The 14,498-nt window shown below is 42.1% G+C and overlaps 2 pseudogenes; both read right to left on the bottom strand.

Moving 5' to 3' along the window:
• Positions 1-682: 682 nt before the first annotated feature.
• Positions 683-1,133, bottom strand: LOC109557095 (phosphatidylinositol N-acetylglucosaminyltransferase subunit P pseudogene; annotated as a pseudogene).
• A 1,872-nt stretch (positions 1,134-3,005) lies between these two features.
• On the bottom strand, positions 3,006-5,818 carry LOC109556887 (transcription initiation factor TFIID subunit 9-like; annotated as a pseudogene).
• Between the last annotated feature and the right edge of the window lie 8,680 nt (positions 5,819-14,498).

The following is a 14,498-nucleotide window of genomic DNA, read 5'->3' as shown; positions in this document are numbered from 1 at the left end:
AATTAAAGATAAAGAGAAAATATTAAAAACAACAAGGGAAAAAATAATAAATGACATATAAGGGATTCCCCCATAAAGTTATCAGCTGACTTTCCAGCAGGAACTCAGCAGGCCAGAAGGAAGTGGCACAACATATTTAAAGTGATGAAGACAAAAATTTACAACCAAGAATACTCTACCCAACAAGACTCTCATTCAGATTTTGGTGGGTCTCAGGACTGTTTGAATAATTAAAAACTCTTTCCTACAAGCAGAGGACAGGAACAGTATGAATAATATCTTGATAGTACTTGGCAAAGACTTTGATAGGGAAAGAAGCAAATAAACCCCTTTTGATCAATCTGTGCCTCTGAGTGAGGTTTCAATTTCCATTCTATTATGTAATATGAAATCAAAGCATGAGGTCTTGTTTATGGGGGAGGGTGTGGTACTCCCAGATTCTGAAATGAGATCTGCTGTATGAAGCTGTTACTCTCACTTTTTAATCACCTCTTTCATGTTTACACACAATTTTTTTAACCATATGGTAATGCAGTATTTATTCTGTCCATTAGTAACTACTATTGATAACATTGTAATACTATTAGAACTTAATATAAAAGTTCAACCTACTTTTTTTTTTTTTTTTACATTTCAACACTGGATATTAATCAGAAAGACAGTATAAATTAGTATGGTTGAAATCTTTATGTCAAAAATTTATAATAAATGTTTGGTATTAGTCCACATACAGTTAAGTTTTTGGTGTAAAGTTATTTGGCTTCAAGAAAGAACATTTGGTTTACTTCACTAACAGGAATATCTCTTAGTGCTGGGATGGCCTCTTCTTGGTCTTTCTGGTGCTGCTGATTTTTGGCATAGTCATCTGTGATACTATGAATGGAGTCGAGTAGAGAGGTACTCATCATGTTTATTCCAAATAAGAGGATATAACCGATGACTACGGTAATGAGGAGATACACAGGCAGAACAACAGCCCAATACTTTTGAGGCCAATAAGTTAAGCCTAAGGAATTTAGCCAAGATTCAGGAATAAAAGCCCACACAAGATACAGTATGAAGCCAAACTGGGAGCTTAAGAAAAGAACCAAGCCATAAATTGCTCTTTCTGGCAATGGTGAATTTTCCACCATTTTCCCTATGGCTTTAGATATTCTTGGGTCCTCCAAGCGCCGACTCCTACACACAATTTTGAGTGATAGCAATGGTCCCTACCTTGTTTCTGTCTTTATGGGAGTATACTTAATGTTAAACCATTTAATATGATGTTTGCTCTTCAGTTCAGTTCAGTTCGGTCGCTCAGTCATGTCCGACTCTTTACGACCCCATGAACTGGGGGTTCAAAAGCACGATACTTTTGAACTGTGGTGTTGGAGAAGACTCTTGAGAGTCCCTTGGACTTCAAGGAGATCCACAAGTCCATCCTAAAGGAGATCATTCCTGGGTGTTCATTGGAAGGACTGATGTTGAAGCTGAAACTCCAATGCTTTGGCCACCTGATGTGAAGAGCTGACATTTGAAAAGACCCTGCTGCTGGGAAAGATTGAGGGCAGGAGGAGAAGGGGACAACGGAGGATGAGATGGGTGGATGGCATCACTGACACAATGGAAATGGGTTTGGGTGGACTCCGGAAGTTGGTGATGGACAGGGAGGCCTGGCGTGCTGTGGTTCATGGGGTTGCAAAGAGTCGGACACGACTAAGCAAATGAACTGAACTGAACTTAGTTTCTCAGAAAAAGAGAATAAAAGACTCTTCATCATAGTTAGGAAATAGCCTTTGTCTCTTGTTTTACTTAGTGTTTTTTCCAGAAGCTCTTCTTGACTTTTCTTAGCTGTTGTATAATTGTACAGTTTTCAACTTGATTTTCATCCATGTGATTAATTAGGTTGAGGTTTCCTAATTTTTGACTATCTGTAAGGGGCCAAAGTAATTTTTATTTTTTAGGTTTATTCTTAGGTGGTTAATAGTTTTTGCTGCCATTGTGAATAGAATCTTATTTTCTATTACATTTTCTAATTGGTTATGGCTGGTATATAGGAAAGCTATTGATTTTTTTTTTTTACGTTGATCTTGTATGTGGTCACCTTGCTGAATTTTCTTATTAATTCTAATAGTTTGTCAATTGATTTTCTTGAGTTTTTCTATGTAAGCGATAGTGTCATTTGCAAATAATCACAATTTGCCTCTTCTTTTCTAATGTTTATACCTCTTATTGCTTTCCTTCTCTTTTTGAATTAGAGAAAGTAAATGATACCATTTGAATAGTAGCGGTGATAAAAGTCATTCTTGTCTTGTTTCTGACTTCAATTGGAATGTGTGTCTATTACTTCACCATTAAGTATGGCATTTGCTGAAAGTTTTTATCATTGTTTTATTAAAAACAAACAATGCATCAAATTAAAGCTGTTTTTTTTCTACATGCTAGGAAATTTTTTCTTTTATATCATTAGTGGATGTTGAATTTAAGACAGTCATTTAAATTTTTTTATTTATTAATATAATAAGTTAAATTGATATATAACCTAATGCTGAGCCATCTTAGCAATGCTGGGATAAATCCTCTTTGAGCTTGATGAATTACTCTTTCAATACACTGCTGGATTTAACTTTTAAGATTTAATTTAAGATTTTTGCTTCATTGCTCCTATGTGGGATCATGTACATATATTTTTTCTCTTGCCCTTACCTGGCTTTGGCTTCAGGATATGCCAGTCAGTAAAATGTGTTGTGTGGCTTTCCATCTTTTTCTTTCTTTTCTTCTCATTTCTAGCTTCCTTTCTTTCTTTAATGACAACTTGTTTTTTATACTTAAAGGCTGCTGAGAAACGATTACTAGTCCTATTAAAGAAAATCTAACATCTTAATTGAAAACTATGGTAACTATATGTACTCATTAACTACTACTGAAGTTTTCTAAAACAACTTGAAGACATCATGTGCGTGTTTAATTTCAGCACAATGGTTTCAAGACCAAGTATACATGTTACATGCATTAAGGCTAGATTATAAATGATTGTCATCACCATCATCATTATCAATATCACCTTCACATTTTTTTTTAACTTGTTTGATGACTCATTCTCACTTCCACTGTATAATCATAAGGGATTTGATTTAGGTCATACCTGAATGGTCTAGTGGTTTTCCCTACTTTCTTCAATTTAAGTCTGAATTTGGCAATAAGGAGTTCATGGTCTGAGCCACAGTCAGCTCCTGGTCTTGTTTTTGCTGACTGTATAGAGCTTCTCCATCTTTGGCTGCAAAGAATATAAACAATCTGATTTCGGTGTTGACCATCTGGTGATGTCCATGTATAGAGTCTTCTCTTGTGTTGTTGGAAGAGGGTGTTTGTTATGACTAGTGCATTTTCTTGGCAAAACTCTATCAGTCTTTGCCCTGCTTCATTCTGTATTCCAAGGCCAAATTTGCCTGTTACTCCAGGTGTTTCTTGACTTCCTACTTTTGCATTCCAGTCCCCTATAATGAAAAGGACATCTTTTTGGGGTGTTAGTTCTAAAAAGTCTTGTATGTCTTCATAGAACCGTTCAACTTCAGCTTCTTCAGCGTTACTGGTTGGGGTATAGACTTGGATTACTGTGATATTGAATGGTTTGCCTTGGAAACGAACAGAGATCATGCTGTCATTTTTGAGATTGCATCCAAGTACTGCATTTCGGACTCTTTTGTTGACCATGACAGCTACTCCATTTCTTCTGAGGGATTCCTGCCCACAGTAGTAGATATAATGGTCATCTGAGTGAAATTCACCCATTCCAGTCCATTTTAGTTTGCTGATTCCTAGAATGTCGACATTCACTCTTGTCATCTCTTGTTTGACCACTTCCAATTTGCCTTGATTCATGGACCTGACATTCCAGGTTCCTATGCAATATTGCTCTTTACAGCATCAGACCTTGCTTCTATCACCAGTCACATCCACAGCTGGGTATTGTTTTTGCTTTGGCTCCATCCCTTCATTCTTTCTGGAGTTATTTCTCCACTGATCTCCAGTAGCATATTGGGCACCTACCGACCTGGGGAGTTCTTCTTTCAGTATCCTATCATTTTGCCTTTTCATACTGTTCATGGGGTTCTCAAGGCAAGAATACTGAAGTGGTTTGCCATTCCCTTCTCCAGTGGACCACATTCTGTCAGATCTCCTCACCATGACCCGCCCATCTTGGGTTGCCCCATGGGCATGGCTTAGTTTCATTGAGTTAGACAAAGCTGTGGTCCTAGTGTGATTAGATTGACTAGTTTTCTGTGAGTATGGTTTCAGTGTGTTTGCCCTCTGATGCCCTCTTGCAACACCTACCGTCTTACTTGGCTATGTCAAGGCTATGGTTTTTTCTGTGGTCATGTATGGACGTGAGAGTTGGACTGTAAAGAAAGCTGAGCGCCGAAGAATTGATGCTTTTGAACTGTGGTGTTGGAGAAGACTCTTGAGAGTCCCTTGGACTGCAAGGAGATCCAACCAGTCCATTCTGAAGGAGATCAGCCCTGGGATTTCTTTGGAAGGAATGATGCTAAAGCTGAAACTCCAGTACTTTGGCCACCTCACGTGAAGAGTTGACTCATTGGAAAAGACTCTGATGCTGGGAGGGATTGGGGGCAGGAGGAGAAGGGGACGACAGAGGATGAGATGGCTGGATGGCATCACTGACTCGATGGGCATGAGTCTGAGTGAACTTCCAGAGTTGGTGATGGACAGGGAGGCCTGGCGTGCTGCGATTCATGGGGTTGCAAAGAGTCGGACACGACTGAGCGACTGATCTGATCTGATGACTCATTGGAAGTCTTTTATGATCATGTCATGTTAGTGGTAATAATAGTGGTTTTGGACCCTATTAATGATGGATTAATCCAAATATGGTGAACTGCTGGTGTTGCAAGAACTGATGCTTTTACAGCTGGGGACTGTGAAGCAGGAATCTGTACTGTACACCTTGGCTCTGTGAGGGACATTGGAGTCCCTACCTTAGTTGAGGGCTTCCCTGGTGGCTTAGCTGGTAAATAATTGATCTTAGTTGAAACAGACATGATTTGTGGGATTGGGTGACTGGAGTGGGAGTACTTGGTATGCCAACAACTGAGCCAACATTGACCTGTGGGATTGTTACTCTACCTGCAGAGTATATGTCTTTATTTGGTAAAGATTAAAGTCTATAGGTTGGAACAGCCAAGCAATATCTATCGAGTGGCAATTTGCTGCTGCTGCTAAGTCATGTCAGTCGTGTCCAACTCTGTGTGACCCCATAGACGGCAGCCCATCAGGCTCCTCTGTCCCTAGGATTCTTCAGGCAAGAATACTGGAATGGGTTGCCATTTCCTTCTCCAGTGCGTGAAAGTGAAAAGTGAAAGTGAAGTCGCTCAGTTGTGTCCAACTCTTTGCAACCCCATGGACTGTAGCCTACCAGGCTCCTCCGTCCATGGGATTTTCCAGGTAAGAATACTGGAGTGGGTCGCTATTGCCTTCTCCAAGTGGCAATCTAGGGCCTGAATATGGCTTGATTGATTGCAAAAGAGTTTGATTTCTTTCTTCAAAGTCTAATACAAAAATCTCTCGGGGAAGGAGAGGTAAAAGATTGGTTAGCACAGCACTGGATTGCCAATTACACATCATGAGCATCAACAGTAACTCTCTTAGAAATTTTTGCATCATCTAAAATTGTGGTCACAAATTGAAAGGCAAACTCCAACATCTGATTTACAACTCTTACCTCATATTCTGTAATCTCCATGTCCTTCAGGATTTGTGCCATCATCTCTGCATCTTTCAGCATGCTCTTGGGAGAAGGCATCTTGCCAAACTCCATATAATATCCAGCGATCAGACTTTTCGAGTTAAATCACTCACATGAACGTATTTCAGTGGTTTTGATGCAAGTCCTTTGCCTAGTGCCTGGTTTACCTTGCCTAACCTACCCTCCATCTCTGCCCTGTCGTGCACCCTGACCAGTGAGCAGGATGTTCAGCCTTTTCTTATTCTCTTAAATAGATTCTATAATGTGAAAATTATGTATCCTTCAAATGTGTTTCTCTCTTTATTAGGCTCTGATATCATGCTACTTTCCTGCCTTGAGGAAATTTCATCTTATATGCTCTAAAGTCAACTTATTTATTTATAAATGAGGAATAATCTTTCCCCTGAAGGTCAACTAGAACTCACCTATTTTAAACTCTCAGCCTGTTACCTTTTAACTTTGTCATTCAATGACAATATTTTCAGTTTTTCTATGGTTATTGCCCCATTTGGTTTTCTAATTCTTTTTGGAACAATTTTGGCTACTTTTTTTAAAAACTGGAAAACATAACTCAGAACTATGAGCTTTAACTGGTAAAGAAATCGATATCATAACAGGCATAAATTTGATATTTATTTTGGGGCAGTGAAAATCCAGGTAATCTTAAAGGTAGCCCTTGACCTGCTGCCAACTGATTATCACTTGCAATCAATTATCACTTGAATGAACGATGAAGGCAAAGTGTTGGTGAACTAAGTGGCCTCTGCCACAGAACAGTATGGAGGGAATAAGGGATTTGTGAACACAGTAAAGCGGAATTTCTTTCTGAACAGAGTGAAAAAAAAAAAAGAATGTGAAACTCAATACCCTAAAATTTTGATTCAAGACAAGTCCCAAACCACTGACTTTCTATGTCTATCATAAAAATAATTTATCTCTTGCAGTCATGGGGCTGATAGTAACTGAAAATCAAATCCAAAGTGTGATATTGAGGATTACTGTAGTATAATACCAATTAAATTCACAGCCTTGCCACTCTGTTATGTGAATGTCAGAGTGTTGACCAGAAAAGAAAGCAGTCAGCTAACTCAGAGCATCTAAAATCCTACCCGCCTTGAGTCTCCCCGGCCAGTGGAAGAGGCTTCTCTTCCCCTGCTGAGGCTAATGGGTGACTTCTGACAATCCTTGTCAGCAGGAGGAAATAGTGACACAGTTCTATGAAAGCCTTCTGTTGACCCCTTCTGGTAAATCAAGGTAAATTCCATGAAAATACACGTGAGTGATGTTTCTGCAGAGCCAGTGTTCTAGACGGTATCACGATGTCCTTTCCTAAGTACCAGTTGCTTCACCTTATACCCTCCTACCATATGAAAGTGACAGAATGCTATATTTTACTGATTCATATTTAAAAAAATAAAATGTTGTTGAGGCAAAATTCATATAACATAAAATTAATTATTTTAAAATGAACAATTCAGTGGCATTTAGTTCATTCCATACCTTTGAATGTGATTCCATATCTTTGAAATGGAATTTATGTTATAATCAATGATATGCTATAGTTTAATTGGCAATGTTTCATAAAATTCTTCATAGTGGAATATAAATAAAGGTGCACCTTTCAGTTGATGGTGTCTTAGAGTAGTTGAATTTGGGTACTTGGTGGTTTTCTTGGATTTTTGAGGAAGCACACTTTATATTTGGATGTCTTGCCAGCCACTCATCTACTGAGTTGACCCGAAAGACCATTAGCTTTGAGAGGAATCCAGAGCAAAGGAAACTGTCCAATTGGTCTAGCCTGCAATGTAAGTAGATGGGCCGCTTGGTCTCCATGACCCACCAGATTCCAGTCATGTTGCAATCACCTTGCTGATGGAGACTATAGCAAGCCCAGGAGCAGCAATGCAGAAGTGAAGAAAACCATGCTCTGTTTGATAAGTAACTGATCTCCTTTGAGAAACAGCTTTATCTTACTACTAGGCCCAGACAGAGACTGCATGCTTGTCCCTGGGACAACCAGGTGACCTTCCTTCCATAACCTGGAAACTAGTTGATCCATTCTCAAGTCTGTAGTGTTCAAAAGCATTCGTCATCAGATGGAAAGGATACAAATGAGACCAGGCCTAAGTGTCTTCTCCTTTGCCACCCATCCCTCGATAAACACTTATGTCTTAACAGGCAGAGGTTGTTTGAATGGATAAAGAAAAGCAAAACCCAAATACCTGCTGTATATAAGAGATGCACTCTAAAAGATGAAATAAAATGGAAGGAAAAAGTATATACCATGCAAACAGTAAGCTTGGGAAGGCTGGAGAGACTGTATGAGTTAAAGTATATTTCAAGACAAAAACTAGAGATAAAGATAGATACTTCAGGACCACCCTGGTGGTCTAGTGGTTAAGAATCCACCTTCCAAAGCAGGAGATGCAGGTTTGATCCCTGGTCAGAGAATTAAGGTCCCACATGCCAGGGGGCAACTAGAGAAATCTCACGTGCTGCAAGGGAAGATCACACACGCCACAACTAAGACCTGACCAAAATAAATAAATAAAATAAATATTTAAAAAGATAGATATTTCATAATGGCAAAGTGATCGATTCACCAGGAAGCTATAGGAATTATAAATTTGTTACAGCAGAGATTATAACCTAATGACAGAGTTTCAAAATATGTGGAACAAAAATTGACAGAACTAAAAGAAGAAATACACAATTCCATGATCATAGTTGGAGATGAAAAGAAACCCTCAGCCATAGACTAATAGACATAAAAATATCAAGAAAGACAAATTATGTGAACAATATCATCAAATATCTTGCCCTAATGGAAATTCATAAAACTGTATACCACAACTGCAGGATATATATTCTTTTCAAACATTGTACACATTGTACACATCAATGGACCATATGCTGAGCCACAGAACAAGTCTCAATAAATTTGAAAGCTTTGATATCATACAGAATATGTTCTCTGACAATAGAATTAAATTAGATATCAATAATCAGAAGCTACCTAGAAAACTCCCAAATATTTGGAAATTAAGCAACATAGTTCTAAACAATCCATGGATCAAAGAAGTAATCACAAGGGAAATTAGAATGATATTGAAAACATAAAATGAATAGCAGGATTCAGGATAAACTTTATAGCTCTAAGTACTTGTGATTGAAAATAAGAAAGGTCTATATACCCCTTGGGCTTTCTTATATGGACTTCCCTGGTGGCTTAGATGGTAAAGTATCTGCCCGCAATGCGGGAGACCTGGGATCAATCCCAGGGTTGGAAAGATCCCCTGGAGAAGGAGATGGCAACCCACTCCAGTACTCTTGCTTGGAAAATCCCATGGATGGAGGAGCCCGGTAGGCTACAGTCCATGGGGTCGCAGAGAGTCGGACACGACTGAGCGACTTCACTTCACTTCATATACCCCTTACGTTTTATCATGGAATGCTGGCTGGCATCCCCAGCGTTATGGTCCAATGGATCAAATAATTTTCAGTTCTCATTGGGTGGTTTCATGGCCTCTCACAGACAAGTGTTTAGTTTCTACAACAGTCATTGTAAGCCAAAAACTCCTTCTCAAGTAGTGGCCAGTGGTTTATGGGTGGGATCAGAGTCTTGCTTCAGAATCCTGGGTGCCCATGCTGTGATTCCCCAATTGGAATTGCCTGCAATGGCACCCCACTCCAGTACTCTTGCCTGGAAAATCCCATGGACAGAGGAGCCTGGTAGGCTGCAGTCCATGAGGTCGCTAGGAGTCGGACACAACTAAGCGACTTCACTTTGACTTTTCACTTTCATGCATTGGAGGAGGAAATGGCAACCCACTCCAGTGTTCTTGCCTGGAGAATCCCATGGACAGAGGAGCCTGGTGAGCTGCTGTCTATGGGGTCGCACAGAGTTGGACATGACTGAAGTGACTTAGCAGCAGCAGAAGGTATTAAGTAAGATTTCCGTCACAAAATATGTCCAAAACATTGGGTCTGTTGGATAATCAGGCCCAACTAGTAACACAGCTTGCACTGCAACCTAGGCCTATCTTTTGGAGCCAGGTTCCTCTCTAAACCTACAGGTTACTGATAAATGTAACATGAGAGCAGCACGCTCAAATATAGTACTCATGGCCTCCAAACCCAAGAGGGCCACCAAGCTTTCTAACTCTTTGAGGTGAGTGGTACAATGTGTGGCCTCTTGTTTCTTACTTTAATTTTTGTTTATCTATTTAGTGTAGACAAGCAAAAGAATTGTCTCACAAGGAAGTCTGTAAAAGACTCCAGATTTTGGAAGGACTGGCTCACCAAATAAAAAAATACATGTGTTTAAAAGAAAAAAAGAAAAATGTCTTAGCTTGAGCTGCTATAACAAAAATAACTATAGATGGAGTGACTTAAAAGATATGTATTTCTTAGAGTTCTGGCAACTGAGGAGACTGTTCTGCCAAAAAATTAAAAAAGCTCAATAACATAAAATAGACCACAGGAGTCTGCTCAGGAAAGCTGATAATTGATGACATGCAACTGGTAGGGGAAGGAGAAGGGAGATGCCTGCAAAAGCTAGAATTTCAAAAAAGCTGAAATGGTACAGAGAGATACCTCCCACAAATCCTGGAATCCATGGTAGGTGAGTGTGAAAACAGAAATCTTTTCCTTTGTGGAGAATGTTGGAAGCTTCTTCAATCTATCGCAAATTCTGGAGACTTCTGGGGGTGGGGACAGGGGCAGGGTTCCCAAGAATATCCCAGTGGGAGGAGGGAGCCACCCCTCACTTTGCCTGCTCGACCCCGCTCTCCCCACCTCTCCGCCCCCTGCCTCCACACACACAGTGTCCTGGGACTGCTCCGTGTTGGGGCCATACGTGCCCTCCAGCCATCCCAGAGAGGTTTTCATCTTCTTTTTGCCCCTAGAACTGGAGGGGGACCACACAGGACTTGCTGAGACCCCTGTCCTCCGGCTCCTTGCCCTGGACTTTGTCAATCCTGCTCCCCACTGGCTTTTGCCCAGGGGCACAGGATGCTTTGGAGAGGTAGTCATCTTGATCAGGCCTCACAGGCAGCTCCAGTTCTCATCTACTTGGTCCTTTATATTGAGGTACAATGTTCACGCGATGAAGTGCACAGTTCTTAATGTACCAGCTGAAGGCAGTAATCACATTTTCCTTCTGGACAGCTGGAGCCTTTAAGGCACAGGGCCTGGCATGTAATGGCCTAACTAAATGACTTCCCTGGTGGCTCAGAAGGTAAAGAATCTGCCTGCAATGTGGGAGACCCGAGTTCAATCCCTGGGCCAGGAGGATCCCCTGGAAATGAGTTCAATCCCTGGGCCAGGAAGATCCCCTGGAAAAGGGAATGGATACCCAGTTCAGTATTCTTGCCTGGAGAATTCCATGGACAGAGGAGCCTGGCAGGCTATACAGTCCATGGGGTCGCAAAGAGTTGGACATTACTGAGTGACTAACACGTTCACTTTCACTTTACAGTTAAATACTAAACAATTATTTGTTGAATAAACTAATGAACAAAATCAAGTCAATGTACATTTCCACCAACAGTATATAGAAATATGGCACCTATTTCAACCACACCCTTGTCAAAAATAGGTATCACAATTATGTTCAAATTTTAGCTATTTGATAGTCATAAAATGATTTCTCATGATAGCTCTCAGTTCTTCAACTCTTTGAATCCCAGTAAGATGGAATGCTTATCTGTATGGTTATTGGCTGTTGCACTTGTGTGAATTTCCTAATCATGTTCTTTGCCCATTTCAAAACGTGGGAAATTTGTCCTATTAGTTGGAAAACGTCCTTCGTAATTCGCCTGAGCAAGACCAGGGCAGATGGAGTGGCTCCGGATCTTGATCACAGCACGAACACACCATCTTCCCTTCCCCACAGTTTCTAAGAAGCCCCTGAAAACAGGACACATGACCACTTGCTGGGAGAGCCCAGAGGATGAGAAAATCCACTGCCACACTTACGGAGTGCATGGTCTTGGTGAGGAGAGGGGAGGAGGGGGAGGAGGGGGAGGGGTGGATGAGAGAGAGAGAAGAGAGAGGAGGGAAGGAAGGACTGAGCCAGGCCAGACCCTCGGAGGCGCCAGTCTACTATTTTCTAGCTGAGCTGTCAACAGACAGGCTGAAGAGGGATGGGCCTCTAGGATCCCTTTTTATTCTGCCTCCTACATCCACATCCCATCAGTTCCTAGTTCCAGTTGACCCTACCACTGCCTCCCACCTTGTTCTCCTGTCTCCAGCTCCCTGCACCAGCAAGCCACCAGTGATCTTTCTTAAAGATGAATCTGACTGTTTTCAACCTTCTTCCCAACTCTCCTCCCCATGACGCACCCCCCCGCCCCATACCCTTCAGTGGCTTCATATGGCTCTCAGGGTTGAATGAAAACTCTGTTAAAGTTGACTCTGCAGCCCCAGAGCACCCCAACCTGAAATCCCTCTCCCAGGCCCCTCAATAGAACACTGCATTGCAAGAGTCTCTTCAGAAGTGATGCTGGGTTTCTGGGGAGGGTCAGCTGGGTGGGCACCACAGAGTAAGCTCCCCTCGGGCCTGGCAGAGAGGTCCACTGTCACCTGCAGTGTGATACAGGAAGTGTGGCAGTGGCTCCCAGAAGGGTCAAGAGAGAGGCATCCCTCTCTCGTTCCCTTTTCCCCAATCCTGGACTCAGTTTCCCCAAGGAATGAGAAGCTCTGGACCAATCATTCTGAGGGATTTCCTAATGACAGCAGCTAAGGCGGCATTCCAAGAAAAGGGAAGAAACCTGGCCATTTCCAAGACAGAAAGATAAATGATTCCTCTTAGGATAAAACCCAAACTGTGGCCCCTAGTGCCTACCTCTGATCTTAAGTCTTCCTATTCTTCCCCTCCTTACCCAACGACCACCACACCAGCCTCTTTTCTTTATGTCCCTTCAACATACAGTGTTCCTTCCATTTTAGGAAGGAACACTTTGCATTTGTTATTCCTCATGTCTGCAACACTCCTTCCCCAGGTATTTTGTGGCTGATTTCATCATTTAAACCTCAGCTCAGATTTCAGCTCCCTGAGAAACTTTTCCTGACCACACTACATTTAGTCCCCTATCCTATTACCCTATTTAATGTTTTTCATAGCTCTTGTCCCTATGAAACTTACACTATCTATTTTATTGTTCATATGCTAGATATGAGCCCTGTTGGGAAATATTTGTATCTCATTCACCCAGCGAATTCCCAAAGCCTAGAATAACACCTATCACGGACACACATTGGTATACCACATCCTTGTCCTCACAGGAATTATTCTATCAGGAGAGATATATCTTAAACAAATAATCATGCAACACTGATTACAAGCAGAATCAAGTGTTTGAGGCTGAGGTGCAGGACCCTTTCCCACTGCTTTGTCCACTTCCGGCTCCAAGGACTGTTCCTTTACCCTGTGGGCATTTGCTGTTGCAAGACCCTGGCTTCCCCTGGAAACTGATTAGAGCTCAGAGCATTCACTCAGGAATTAGGCCTCAGAAGCAGGGCAAGGTTTATATCTCTAGGCCCAGTTCTCCAAACTTTTGGGATCTAGCTAGGTTTGTGGCTGCAGCAGCAATTTTTCCCTACCCCTCTCCCTACGCAAGTCAGAACAGGATACAACATTGATAGCTCACTTGTGTGGGCTATCTGCTCGTCCTAGAGTTTTGACAAGCCCCTGGCTTGGGGTCTGGTCTCCTTAATACCTTACAACAGCAGTCCCCAAGCATTTCTGCACCAGAGACTTGTTTCATGGAAGACAAATTTTGCACTGATTGGGGGTGGGGGTGGTTTCTGGATGCTTCAAGCACATTACATGTATTGTGCACTTTATTTCTATTATTATTACATCAGGTCCAACTCAGATCATCAGGCAGTAGATTCTGGTGGTTGGGGACCCCTGCCTTACAAGCTCCACTCCATCTCCCATGCCCAATGCCCAGGGTCTTCCATGTCTGCAGGCTATTTTGCAGAGGCTGAAGTTAGGAGCTGCTTCCCCTGTCCCTTTGCCCTTCCTCAGGACCTTCTGTTCTTCGATTCTCTCTCTCTCTCCAAGAAGATCAGCAAGTTTCTTCCCTTGTGGGATACTTCTTCCAGTTGCTACCTGCTCGGGGCTGTGCTCTTGAACCTCTTTGGAACCCACACTAATGCAGCTAGCTCCCAGACAAGTGAAGTTTCAGAAAGCTGGGCTCCAGTAAAGTCCCACGGGATCCCGATCCACAGACAACCCAATCAGAGGAGGTGCAAGTGAGGGTCCACACCTCACACCATCTTGGCAGCCACCCTGGCAAGCTCTGCCTTGTCTGGTTGATCTCTTCAACGCTCAGCACAGTGTCTGGTACGTACTTAGCACTAAATGAACAAAGGCAATTAACACCACTAATTCGTTTAATGGAAAAAGGCACCGTGTTAATGTTTTACATGGATTATTGGCACTTCGTTTACGCAGGTACCATTACAGTTTCCACTTTGAAGAAACGAGTGCAGAGAAATTAAGCGACTCCCAAGGTCACAAAGCTGTGCACTCTCTTTTCATTGCGCGATGGCGCAACGCAGAGGGAAATGCCAACGCCGAGGGAAAATGCCAGAACCCCAGGCAGTCCAAGAAACCGGCGAGTTCCTGGGAGGCAAGGTGGGTGACAGGCTCTGCGCGGTCAGTAATTTTCATACTGGGTTGCCAGCCGGCTTGCTTTGCGCTTAGCACAGACCGGAAGCGTTCCAGTCGGCCACGTTTCTA

This window comes from Bos indicus, chromosome 3 (genome assembly GCF_029378745.1).
Source record: "Bos indicus isolate NIAB-ARS_2022 breed Sahiwal x Tharparkar chromosome 3, NIAB-ARS_B.indTharparkar_mat_pri_1.0, whole genome shotgun sequence".
In the NCBI taxonomy this organism is placed as follows: domain Eukaryota; kingdom Metazoa; phylum Chordata; class Mammalia; order Artiodactyla; family Bovidae; genus Bos; species Bos indicus.
This window is presented reverse-complemented; position numbering and strand designations above follow the sequence as displayed.